An 11684-nucleotide genomic window follows, 5' to 3' on the forward strand; every position below is an offset into this window, starting at 1 on the left:
CTGGGAGGCCGAGGCGGGTGGAACACCTGAGGTCAGGAGTTCAAGAGCAGCCTGGCCAACATGGTGAAACCCCGTCTCTACTAAAATACAAAAATTAGCCGGACATGACCGGGACCTGAATCTCAGCTACTCCTATAATCCCAGCTACTCGGGAGGTTGAGCCGGGAGAATCACTTGAACCCAGGAGATGGTGGTTGCAGTGAGCCAAGACAGCGCCACTGCAGTCCAGCCTGGGGGCGGCTGAGCGAGACTCCATGTCAAAAAACAAAAAACAAAAAGAACTATTTTCTGGCTGGAACCGTAGAAGGTGTTAGGCGTTGAAGAGAAGAAAAAGAATGTTCCTGCTGTGCCAGAAATCCTTAAGTAAAAGCGAAGGAATTTCGCAGAGCCGAAGATCAAGCGCCTGAGAAAAGTTTGTCCAAAAGATGCTTCGAAAGGCAAGGAGGAAGCTTATCAGTGAAAAAGCGAAGCACTATCACAAGAAATATAGGCAGATGTACAGCGAAATTTGAATGGTGAGGATGGCAAGAAAAGTTGGCAACTTCTATATACCTGCAGAACCCAAATCAGTGTTTGTCGTCAGGATCAGGGGTATCAACGGTGTGGCCAAAATGTCCGAAAGGTGTTGCAGCTTCTTCGCCTTCGTCAAATCTTCAGTGGAACTTTTGTGAAGCTCAACAAAGCTTCAGTTAACATGCTGAGGATCGTAGAACCATATATTGTATGAGGGTACCCAACTCTGAAGTCAGTAAATGAACGAATCTACAAGTGTGGTTATGACAAAATCAATAAGAAGAGAATTGCTTTGACAGACAACGTTTGGATTGCTCGATCTCTTGGTAAATATGGCATCATATGCATGGAGGATCTGATTCATGAGATCTATACTGTTGGAAAGCACTTCAAAGAAGCAAATAACTTCCTGTGGCCCTTTGAATTATCTTCTCCACGAGGCGGAATGAAGAAAAAGACCACCCATTTTGTAGAAGGTGGAGATGCTGGCAACAGAGAGGACCAGATCAACAGGTTTTTTAGAAGAATGAACTAAGGTGTCTACCATGATTATTTTTCTAAGCTGGTCAGTTAATAAACAGTACCTGCTCTCAAATTGAAAAAAAAAGAATGTCATGTTTTTTAGTGAATAAACATGAGTTGTACATCACCCACAGTGTTTATTCATTGGAGTGTATAGCCAGGAGAAATTGCACCATGTTTTTCATGGTGATAGAAAGCCAAGAAACGCTGATATGGCAGTTTTGTTTGTAAAGGGTATAGTGTCTACTTTTCAATTAGACTATAAATTCTTCCAGGGAAAGATCCATGTCATTGATTTATTTAAATATCAAGTACAGTGTAGGCACATAGTAGTCCCCTAAGAAACAATAGAACCAGGCCAACTAGTGTAGGGACTTGTTCATTGCTACCAGAAAAGCTGAATTACAAATAAACTATTTTTTCAAGCCTGAGGGGAAAAATCACATATATATATATAAATACTGGAAAATAATGGGAGGTGCTGAGTCTAAGAAAAGCTTCTGTGATCTTAGGAAAAAAATTAGAAATGTAAATTGGCTGAATAATTGTAAAATGCAATTGGTAAATATAAATTGCCTGAGAAAAAGTTCACAGAGAACATTCAGGCTAAACATCTAAATTTTTAAATTAAAAGTAATAGTGATTATTCACAATTACGTATATTTATCCAAAATAATTTTTTAAATAGCTATATATCTAGAAAAGCAGAAACTGACTGGATGATTGTTCACAAAGCTGCAGAATACAGCTGTTAAGGGCACAAATTTTGAGCCCAATAGCCAGGGTGTGTAACCCAGTGCCACTTCACATCAGCATTACCTAGAGTAAGCAAAAATAGGGTATTCTACCTCTCTGTTACTTGTTTCTTCTCATCAGTAAAGTGGTGGAACAATAGTACTTAGTACTTTTGTAGTTAGCTCAGACCTTAATAGTACTTAGCTCAATGAGGTGTTGTGAGGTTGATGCTAGTTGATAAGTAAGGAAGCACTTAGAATAGTGCTAGCTCATGTTAAGCTTTATATAATGTTCACTGTAATAAGCATTTTCTTATGTCACCCTTTGCTTACTATTAACCAGTGACTGAATAAAGTAGTCAACATGTGAATATGTGAATATATACATAATATATAAACACATACATGCATATATACAGGTATAAAATCATGACAATTTAATTAGATGAAAATGGCTGTTATCAATGTAAAGCATGCATCCTAAGATCTTGCAATGTAAAAAGTCAATGCTGATAAGACCTATATAAAACACTGAATTTAAATTTCACTTGATGTAGGTGTGCCCAAAAGTTTGTAGAAAAAAAATATTACTATAGTGAATCTTATTTTCACTGAATTATCAACTTTTGATTTTAAAGATATGCTTTCCTCTAAAATGTGTTTTTGACCATAGCATTATTTTATTTTAGAATGTTTATTTTTGCCTTAACTAAGACTTGTTATTATAACTTGTAAACAGATCAATCTTTCTTTTCTCCCAAATCCTTTCTGAGGGAAATTGGTAAATGTTAATGTAAATGTGTATGTTTACATTTATTTTAAAATATGCATTTTTTTAATGTTGTCTTAGGACGAATACCAAAATGTTAGCAGTTAACAGTGTTTAACCCTGAAAAAGGGGATTATTATTATTATTATTATTTTACTATTTTGCTATTCTTTGTGTTTTTCTTTATATTCTGAAATGTTTATTATAACATTCAATTTCTTCCATAATCAAAAGAAAACATTTTGTTTTAGAAGACAGTAATTGTTGTCAAACCAATATTTCATTCAATCTAACATCCTCAGAAAATATGGACGTGGTTGCTGAGCTTAATCAACATCAAAAGAATATAATATTTTCTCAAAGTATTAATTTCACTTATTATTATGTTTCTTTTGCATGGTGCATTTATTTAAACATTTTGGGAAATGATCGTTTTAGCTTGCACTAATACTTAAATATATAAAATAAAGATACAAAACCATTGGGAATATTTAGTACATAGTTTCATGTTATACTATCTTGTTATTTAATATTAGTAATGATTGTATTAGCTTCATCAGTATGCTACCGATTGGCTCAAGAGGTCTAGTTAGTTTGAGATTTAACTCTATAGTTTACTCTCTACATTTTAGTATTCCAAGATTTGATGATGTTCTAGAAGTTAGGCATAAACCTTTCCTAGACAATTGCTTTAGGGCTGGAGCATCCCCAGTCTGGTTTATTAATTGGCCCACCTAACTGTTAACTCCTTGGGGGACTGGAACTACGCTTTATTCATGCTCATGCACCTATCACTTGGAACTGTGCAAGCCATATAGTACCCACTTTATAGAGTGGAAATTTTCACGTGCTGGACTTCCTAATGTATGTCCGCCAAAACCTGCTCCATCCAGTCTCCCATATCTCAATTAATAGCAACTCCATCCTTCTACAGACACTTCAGCAAAAACCTGTGGCTTTATCCTTAACTACCATCTTTCCCTCACACCCTACAACCTCTCTATTATAAAATACTCAACTCTACACGCAACTCCCGTACAACCCTCCTCATTACATTCAGAATCCAACTCCTCATGACATTCACTGTAGTCTCAACCTCATAAAATCTCACTTGTATTACGATTATACAATGGTCCCCTGTCTTGCTACTTCTATCTCTGTCCCTCCACACTCTATTCTCAATAGAGCAGCCAAAATTATTCTCTTGAAATGGAAATTAGATCACATTGTGCCTTTTTCAAAACCATCAACAGCTTCTATTTCACTCAGTGTAAAAAGTCAATGGCACACAAAGGTCTACCTTATCTTGCCCATAACCTCTCTGACCTTTCCACATACTGTTCTCTTCATGGCTCCCTCTTCTTCAGCCATCCTGCCTCCATTCTCTGAGTGAATACTGCAGGTGCTTTAGAGTCTTTGCACTCTGTCTGAAGATCTGTATGGCTAAATCCCTCACTCCATTCAAGATTTTACTCAAATGTCACCTTCTCAAAGCGCTTACCTTACTCATCCTATTCAAAATGTCAGTCTCCATATCCTTCCTTGTCCTCGTGGTTCCCCTTTTCCTGCTCCATTTTTTTTCCTACAGAACTTATAAACTTCTAGCATATTTTATATTTTGCTTATTAATATAGTTATTGTTTTTTTGATCAATCACTGCCTGTTAAAATATAACCCCTTCAAAGCAGGAATCTGCCCCTTTTCTTTCCTGCTGATTTATCCCAATTGTCAAGTAAAGTGCCTGAAACATATTTGCTAAATGATTCATTAATTATATTCTTTTCATTGTCTTAAAGTTGCTCTTTTCTCTATTATTCGTAGTTTGAGTATGTTTTTTATTAAGGTGTAATTCCTGCCTTATTTTGTATATGCTTGTATTTGGTTTTATTTTATTTTATTAAGGTGCAATTGCTACCTTATTTTGTAGCTGTATTTTATTTTAATGCAAGCTGTTTTGTGGGACTTGAGTATTTATGCAACCACACGACCTATATCTTTGCTTCATAATAAAGAATATACATGTTAGGAGAGTCAGAGGGACCCCATTGTTGAGACAAAGATAATCTTTGAATATGCTCCAAAAATAGTTTTGACAGCAATGTGTTTCTTGATATGACTATCTAACTGATAAAATGAGATACTAGTTTCTTAGCACTTCATTGAAAGAATCTGCTGTTAAGGTTAAGTAATCAGGCAGGAATTACTGACATTGGTTTAAACTCACTTTTTTTGAATGATAAGAACTCTTCAAAAACATAGTTGATTACAAAAATAAATTGTTTACTACTAAGATTATTTTGGTTGGTAAATCTGACACTAAACAAAGTAAGTATTTATAACAGTTAACCTGTATAAACAACTGAATAAATGCATAAAATAACAAATATAGCAAATATTTTTATATAAAGGATTCACTCATGTTAGATGGTGACAACATTTGCCTTTCATGATTATAATGTAATGAGCTGTTAAATATTCATGTTAACTAATTTTAACAAAAGGTATAGTGTAGCTATTAATCCATTTTCAGGTAAGAAAATGAAAGATTTCTGTCCATTTCCTAAGTAATGAACTACTGAAATCTGTATGCCTTTTATTGCCCCTTCTTTCTTTCACATTTGCCAATATATTTCAAAAACTCTCTTCCATACTTTCCTTTGATGAAATAATCCCCCTTCCCTCCTTCCTTCCTTCCTTCCTTCCTTCCTTCCTTCCTTCCTTCCTTCCTTCCTTCCTTCCTTCCTTCCTTCCTTCCTTCCTTCCCCTCCCTCCCTCCCTCCCTTTCTCTCTCTCTTTCCCTCTCTTTCTTTCTTTCTGTTTCTTTTTCTTTTTTTCTTTCTTTTTCTTTCATTTTTTATTTTTTTGAGATGGAGTCTCGCTCTGTCACCCAGGCTGGAGTGCAGTGGCGCGATCTCGGCTCACTGCAAGCTCTAACTTCCAGGTTCACGCCATTCTCCTCCCTCAGCCTCCCGAGTAACTGGGACTACAGGTACCCACCACCATGCCCAGCCAATTTTTTTTTTTTTTGTATTTTTAGTACAGATGGGATTTCACCGTGTTAGCCAGGATGGTTTTGATTTCCTGATCTTGTGATCCGCCCGCCTTGGCCTCCCAATGTGTTGGGATTACAGGCTTGAGCCACCGCGCCCGGCCTTTTATTTTTATTTTCAATGTTTTCTAATGATCTCTCAGATGTAATCCCACTTTACTGGATGACTTTAGCCTTCATAGGACACAAATGTATATTTTTCTTCCCCAGTCCAGATCTTGTCATACTCTGTACAACTACAGCACTTAAATTAGTGATTATCATCAAAATACAGTTTGTTTTTTATTATAGCTTTATTGAAGTACAATTGATGCACATTAAAATGCACATATATAAAGTGTATTATTTGATGCATGTTGACATGTATATATTTGTGAAACTGTCACAATCACGATAATGAATATATGGCATTCATCAAGCCCAAAAGTCTCCTTGTGCCTCTTTGGAATACTATGCTCCCCTTCCTTGCTCCCATCACTCAAGACAACCACCAATCTGTAACTATAGATCAATTTGCACTTTCTAGAATCCTACAAAATTAAATCAGGCAGTATACATTCTCTTTTTCTCTCTCCTTTTTTGGCCTGCTTCTTTTCACTCAACATAATAACTTGGAGATTCATCTATATTATGGTAAGAACAATAGTTTACTTCATTCTATTACTTAGTATTATTTCATTGTATGGATAGGTGACAATTTGTTTTCCATTTATCTGCTGATGGACATTTGGTTGTTTCTAATTTTTGTTCACTACAAATGAAACTACTATGAACATTCACATATAAGTGTTTGTATAGATATATGCTTTCATTTTTTTGGGTAAATACATAGCCTGGATTATAGAATTGGGTATGTTTAATATTTTAAGAAATTGCTTAACTGTTTTCAAAATGTTTGTGGCATTTTACAGTTCTACCAGCCATTCATGAGAGTTCCAGTTGCAACACTTTGTATGTTCATACATTTAACTTCAGCTATGTTGGTGTATACATAGTGACATCCAATAGTGGTTTAAATTTATACTTCCCTGATGACAATGGTATTGAACATATTTTCATGTGCTCACTAACATTTACACAGTTTTTTGGTGAAGTTGCTGCTCAGTAATTTTGCTCATTTTTTCATTGCGTTGTCTTTTAACTGAAATATGTGTTCTTTTATATTCTAGCTGCATATCTTATGTTGGATATATGTGATGTTTTGCAAATATTTTTATCTTTGGCTTGTTTATTCTTTTTCATAACAATATCTTAACATTGTCTTTCAAGTGGCAAAAGTGTTTCATTTTGATGAAGTCCTATTTATCAATTTTTTTTTCTTTTATAGTAAGCATTTTGGTGTATTTAGGAAATCTTTGCCAAATGTAAGGTCAATAAGATTTGCTCCTACGTTTCCTTCTAGCAGTGTTATAGTTTCAGCTCTTACCTCCTGTCTAAGACCATTCCAAGTTAATATTTTGTATATGGTAGAAGGCCAGGGTCAATGTTTTTTGTTTTTTGTAACTCTTCAATTGTTCCCACATTATTTCTTGAAAAGATGAACTTTTTCCATTGAACTGCCATTGGTATTTTTGTCAAAAATCAATTGCATATATATGTGTGGGTCTATTTCTGGACTGTCTATTATGTTCTATTAACTTATTTATCTAGTTTTATGCCAGTACTACACTGTCTTGATTACTGTAGAGTTTTAAAAGATCTCAAAATCAGATATTGCCTGTCCTCCAACTTTGGAAACTGAGCCTTTTGAGGCTTTTTTTTTTTTTTTTTAAATGGTTAGAACACAGTAAACTTTAATGTACAGCTGTTTTTTTGGCAGATTTCTGAGGGAATCTCCTGACTATGCCACCCTACACCCTGTGAATTAGGATGTTTCCCACTGTGATTTAGTGAGAACACAGACTGTTCACACCCCTGTGAATCTATACATTTTTTCCTCTCTTCTTTTGGGGTAGTTCTCCTGAGCATAGGTACTGTCCTCATATACATGTGTTGAGTCAGCTGAAGACTCAAGTTAGAGCACCTGCAGATTTCTAGAGTTTTTCTCTCTGTGTATTCAGTAACCTCCTCTGTGGTAAACTGCTTCACAACTCTAGCTTCTTTGGACTCTCAGCCTCCTTGTTCTGCCTCCTCAGGGCAGGATGATGGTCAGCAACACGTCGGTTTTTCATCTCTTTGCTGCAACCTAGATGCTCTTTCTAATGACAATCACAGAGCTCTTCTCAATGTTGTTCTTTCTCTTAGAAATGTTGTTCGGCACTCTCTACTGTCTAACATCTGAAAACTGTCATTTCATATATTCTGTCTGTTTTTTTAAAAATTTAGGTCATAGGATAAATCTGGTTTCAATCATCCCATCTTGACTGAAAATGGAAGACCTCTGTAGAATTTTTTATGTGTCCTCAAATCCAGAGGTTTAAAATCCAAAGCGATCTAACTATAGTACCCTTTTCAGAGCTGGAAGGAACTTAGTCTCACTTGAAATCATCCTAGCACTCGTTTGTCATCTCATATTCTACCCCTTCTTTACCCCAATTTCTTTACTTCTCAGTTTTTCTTCTCTTTCAATCTTATGCATTTATGACCTGTGATCTCTTGACTCCCTTTGATAACCCCAGTCTGTTAGTATCCTTTCATTTCTGTATTCTTCCTAATTCTCCCTGGATATCATTTTAGCTAATCTCTAATAAGAGAACAATTCTATTACCATATTTTTGTTCTTCTGTTTCTGATTCCATAGACTATGGTTTACTAAAGTTTGCTAGAAAAATCTCGATACTATATAGTTGATGTATCTAAAATGAAGCCATATACTTTTTTTAAAGATTGAAATCATATAGAATATCTCTCTAATCACAGTGAAATGAAGCTGAAAATTTATAGAAGAATTGAAACTGAAAAATTAATTAACATGTAGAAATTAAACAACACAAAGTCTCAAAGAAAAAATACAAAGAAAATTACGAAATAGAGATGAAAGAAAAAAAAAAGCACAACATATTAAAGCTTATGGAATGCAGCAAAGGTAGTGCTTAGAGAACATTTTATATCAATAAATGCCAACATTAAAAATAGGAAGAAAAATCTCAATTCAATAAGCTAAATTTGTACCTTAGGGAAATAGAAGAAGAGCTAACTAAACCCAAAGCTAGTAGAAAGAAAATAACAATAAATTTAGAGTGGAGATAAGCACAACAGGGAATAGAAAAGTAATAGCAATAGACTAATGAAAACAAAAGTTGGTCTTTTTGAATCAATGACATTTAGAAACCTTTAGCTAGACTGATGAAGAAAAATAGAGAAGAAACAAATAACTAAAATAAATGAATTTGAGAACACTACTATAGACACCGAAGAAATAAAAAGGATGCTAAGAAAATACTACAAACAAATTAGATAACCTAGATGATATGGACAAATTCCTAGAAATACACAAATTGAGGCTGAGTTGCTAGAACTTCCTTCTTCTGCCATAGAGCAGGGTCAGCAAACTATGACCACTGAGTCAATCTTTAGCCCACAGCCTGGTTTTGTTTGTGTGTGTATTTTACAGCCATAAAACAGAATGGTTGTTCTGTGTTTACAGGATACTAACAAACAAGAAAATAGACTAGATGGGAAAGAGGCTGTATGTGGCCAGCAAAGCCTAAAATACTTACTATCTGACCATTTACAGAAAATGGTTTCGTACCCTTGTTTTAGAAGGAAAAGCCTGAAAGCTTTGGGAGATATCAATTTTGGAGGGAAACATTTTATTTTCATCTATCCCAAATCACATTTCCCTAAGATGTCCCAGAGAACATTTCCTCTCCAAAGGTTTTAAGAAAGGCCTTGGATCGCCATTCTAACTGGCAAGAGATGGCATCTCATTGTGGTTTTGATTTGCATTTCTCTAATGACCTGTGATGGCAATCATTTAAAAAGTCAGGAAACAACAGATGCTGGAGAGGATGTGGAGAAATAGGAACGCGTTTACACTGTTGGTGGGAGTGTGAATTAGTTTAAGCTCATTGTGGAAGACAGCGTGGCAATTCCTCAAGGATCTAGAACCAGAAATGCCATTTGACCCAGCAATTCCATTACTGGGTATATATATCCAAAGGATTATAAATCATTCTACTATAAAGACACCTGCACACATATATTTATTGCAGCACTGTTCACAATAGCAAAGAGTTGGAACCAACCCAAATGTCCATCAATGATAGACTGGATAAAGAAAATGTGGCACATATACAACATGGAATACTATGCAGCCATGAGAAAGGATGAGTTCATGTCCTTTGCAGGGATGTGGATGAAGCTGGAAACCATCATTCTTAGCAAACTAACACAGGAACAGAAAACCGAACACTGCATGTTCTCACTCATAATTGGGAGTTGTACAGTGAGAACACATGGACACAGAGAGGGGAACATCACACACTGAGGCCTGCTGTGGGGTGGGGGGCTAGGGGAGGGACAGAATTAGGAGAAATACCTAATGCCTAATGTAGATGACGGGTTGATGGATGCAGCAAACCATCGTGGCACGTGTATGCCTATGTAATAAACCTGCACGTTCTGCACATGTACCCCAGAACTTAAAGTATAAAGCATAATAATAATAATAATAATAAAAATAAAGAAAGACCCTGGAGAAAACACCACCATTATCCTCTATAGGCTTTTGGAGGCTGTCTTAGGCTGGATATAATGGTGGGAGATTAATCATGAAGAGGAGGGGCCATCGGGTGGCCTTTATCTGGTAAAGACAAGAAAGACAAAGGGACACAGTGAAGATCTATGATGGCGCATAATTGATCACAGCGTTTATAGGAGTAAAAATAAGTGAACCACACTTTATGTTGTTGCTTAAAATACATAGCTTATGTTTGCTGGGCTAAAATATCTTTTGTTGGTTTAAAAATACAAAAGATTATCTTTTTTTACGTCTTCATAAACTCTCCCTATCATCAAATTATAAAATATTTGCCAATTTGATGGATTGAAGACAATATTTATTGTTATTTTACTTTGCATATTCTTAATTAGGAGTAGGATTAACACCCTGTTTATTGACCATTACATTGCTATTTCTGTTATTTGCCTGTTCAGTTTGCAGCTATTTTTTTCAAATGAGCCATTTGCCTTTTTCTTACACATATTTAGTAGTTAAAAAACTTACTTTGAGTAGTAAGTTATTTATTTGACAGAATCCAAATATTACTTTAGAAAACATAGTCAAAGCTACTACCATTATTTGTTTTACTTTTCCAAAAACGAATTTTACTCATATTATTAGTCTTATAATAATTGTGTGTGTGTGTGTGTTGAAGTAATTCTATGCATTCATGGCACAAAGATATGCTATATTTCTCTTAATGTGTTTAATGTTTCTTTTTCTCATTTAATACTTTAACTTGTCTAGAGTTGTTTTTGCTTCTGTTTTGAAAAGCAAAATTTAATATTTTCATGTGTAAAAAAATTGCTCAGCTATATTTTTCCTAAAGATTTTCAGTGGCCTGCCACAGTCCCATACATATTTTGCTCTGCTTCTTGATTGCTGATTTTGTCCCATTTATCATTTTTCTACATCTATGCAAATATAAAATTGTCTTAATTATTATAACTTTATAAAAATCTTCATATCAAGCAGCAAAAATTATCTTCCTTGTATTGGTATTGCATATTTTTTATTGTTATTTTGACATTTTGCTTTTATATATGATTTTTAGAATCAATTTTTCAAGTATAAAAAATCTTCAGTGGATTTCTATTGGAACTGCAAGAAATTTATAGATTAATTTTGTAAAATTTGACATGTCTTTGATATTATGCCTTCCCTGTCATAAATATGATAAACCTTTCTATTTATTCAAATCTTCCTTTGCATCCTTCAGAAATATTACATATTTTTTAAAGTTTTATACATCTTTCATTACATTTATACTGTAGTACTAAAAAACTTTTGCTGTTATTTAAATACCATGTTTTCCACTATATTTTCACATAGTTAATATGGGTAAACAGGAATGCTCTAGTATTTCTGCATTGATTTTCTTTCTGAAAACGAGGGTGGAACTGTCATAAAATATGCCAGTAGATTCTGTTGGAT

General features: G+C 34.7%; 1 pseudogene; it reads left to right on the forward strand.

The window, feature by feature from the left end:
• The first annotated feature begins 425 nt into the window (after window positions 1-425).
• LOC123572499 (large ribosomal subunit protein uL30-like) lies at window positions 426-1105 on the forward strand (annotated as a pseudogene).
• Window positions 1106-11684: the final 10579 nt, after the last annotated feature.

Source organism: Macaca fascicularis, chromosome 1, assembly GCF_037993035.2.
Source record: "Macaca fascicularis isolate 582-1 chromosome 1, T2T-MFA8v1.1".
Taxonomy (NCBI): domain Eukaryota; kingdom Metazoa; phylum Chordata; class Mammalia; order Primates; family Cercopithecidae; genus Macaca; species Macaca fascicularis.